At 41.4% G+C, this 2,476-nt stretch overlaps 1 non-coding gene across 1 annotated transcript; it reads left to right on the forward strand.

The window, feature by feature from the left end:
• The first annotated feature begins 1,792 nt into the window (after nt 1-1,792).
• On the forward strand, nt 1,793-1,899 carry LOC141602815 (small nucleolar RNA R71). Its single transcript, XR_012524723.1, has one exon. It is a non-coding gene; the product is annotated as a small nucleolar RNA R71 (small nucleolar RNA).
• Nucleotides 1,900-2,476: the final 577 nt, after the last annotated feature.

Genomic DNA, 2,476 nt, shown 5'->3' on the forward strand with positions numbered 1-2,476 from the left:
CTCTTTGAATGGAGCATCTTCAATTTTCTTCCTCCATTGGAGTTCCGATTTCTTCCTTTCATCTTTTCGGCTATAATGATCAATCATGAAACATGGCTCATGCAAACGAGGAGCTCTCATGGTCTTGTCAAGATTAAAAGTTATGCTTTCATCTCCCACTTCTAGAGTGAGCTCTCCATGTTTCACATCAATCACCGCACCCGAGGTGTGTAGGAAAGGTCTTCCTAAGATGATTGGAATGTTGGAATCTTCCTCCATATCAACAATGACAAAGTCCACCGGGATGAAAAACTTCCCAATTCGCACGGGGACATCTTCCCATATCCCTAGTGGTGTCTTCGTCGATCTATCGGCCATTTAAAGAGTGATATTGGTGCACTTAAGCTCTCCCATTCCCAACCTTTTACTCACCGAGTACGGCATGACACTCACACTAGCCCCTAGATCACATAAGGCTTTGTTGATCGTTGTGTCGCCAATGGTACACGGTATTGAGAAGCTTCCCGGATCCTTTAACTTTGGAGGTGAACTCCCTTGAAGTATTGCACTACTCACCTTAGTGAAGGCGATAGTCTCAAGTTTCCGGATCGACTTCTTCTTTGTGAGGATATCTTTCATGTACTTTGCATAGGCCGGAACGTGATTGATTAATTCCGTGAAAGGAATTGAGACTTCTAAGTTCTTCACAATTTCCATGAACTTTCCAAGTTGATCATCAAATTTGGGCTTGGCTTGACGACTTGGAAAAGGAAGTCTAACCACAATGGGTTCCTTCTCTTTGGCTTTGTCTTCATTTTTCTTTGAACTTTCTTCTTTTGATGATTCCCCTTCTTTGGGACTTTGCACAACAACTTCATTTTCACTAGCTTTCACAACTTCATTCTCAACTTGCTTCTTTGGTGCTTCATATCTTGTACCACTTCTCAAGTGAATGGCACTAACCGTTTCATGTCTAGGGGGATTACTTTGAGGTGGTAATTGCCCCTTTTGTCTTTGTGAGCTTGAAGATGCTAGTTGAGTCAATTGTGTTTCCAACATCTTGGTGTGAGCTAGAATGTTGTTGATGGTGGTGTCTTTTGCTTGGCTATCTTTTTGCATTTGAGTGAAAAATTCTTGTTGATTCTTTTGCATTTGGAGGACCGCTTTTTGGACATCAAAACCTTGGTCATTTTGGTGATTGTATGGATTTTGATTTTGGTAACCTTGGTTTTGATTGTAAAAGGGTCTTTGATTTTGATTTCTCATGGGTGGTGGAGTGTATGTTCTTTGAGGGTTTTGAGCATTTTGGCTTTTGTATGAGAGATTTGGATGGAACTTGGTGTTTTCATTGTAAAAATTTGAATAAGGGGTACCACTTTTGTAAGCTTGGAAAGCATTAACTTGTTCGGTTGTTCCCCTACATTCACTTGAGTCATGACCCAAGGTTCCACAATTCTCACATATCCCACTTGGGATTGATGAGGATGCCGTCATGGCAATGACATGATGCTTTGATGTTTTTGATTTTTCCTCAAGCCTAGCCATAGCTTGTTCAAACTTCAAGTTGATTGTGTCAATGTGAGCACTAAGTTGAGCACCTAATTGAGTCACGGTGTCCACTTCATACTTTCCTCCTCTAGTAGCCTTGCGAGGCCTACTATATTGTGAATTATGGACCGCCATTTCCTCAATCTTGTTCCATGTTTGATTGTCATCAACTTCGGTGAACATTCCATTTGATCCCATATTGAGAACGTTCCTTGAATCTTCATATAAACCATTCCAAAATTGTTGCACTAAAAACCATTCGCTAAGTCCATGGTGAGGACATGAGCGACAAATACCTTTGAACCGCTCCCAAGCTTCATACAAAGATTCTTCATCCCTTTGCTTAAAACCCGTAATTTGAGCTCTTAGCATGTTAGTCTTTTCCGGTGGGTAGAATTTTTTGTAGAAAGCTAGAGCTAGCTTCTTCCAAGAATCTATTCCAAGGGTGGCCTTATCAAGGCCCTTCAACCATTGCTTTGCGGTGCCGATTAACGAAAAAGGAAATAAGACCCATCTTATTTGGTCTTGAGTCACGCCCGTTTGAGAGATAGCTTCACAATAATCGCAAAAGGTTTCCATATGAGAATGAGGGTCCTCACTAGGCATTCCCCCGAATTGGCTCCTCTCAACTAGTTGGATGAAGGCGGACTTGGCAATAAAGTTTCCGGTGAGATGTTGTGGGGTAGGAGTACCATTTGGTAGATCCTCCTCGGTGGGTATAGAGTGTGACGAGAATTTAGGCATTGTAGGTGGATTTTGTGGGGTATTGTTTAATGGGTTCTCTTCTCCTTCTATTGCGAAAGGATTGACAAACTCACTAGTGGGTTGAACAACTTCACCAACACCTCCCAAATTCCTCCTAACAAGTCTTCTATTATTCGTCAAGGTTCTTTCGATTTCAAGGTCAAAAGGTAACAAATTTCTTTGTAACCTTCTAGACATGCAAAAT

Source organism: Silene latifolia, chromosome 9, assembly GCF_048544455.1.
Source record: "Silene latifolia isolate original U9 population chromosome 9, ASM4854445v1, whole genome shotgun sequence".
NCBI lineage: Eukaryota > Viridiplantae > Streptophyta > Magnoliopsida > Caryophyllales > Caryophyllaceae > Silene > Silene latifolia.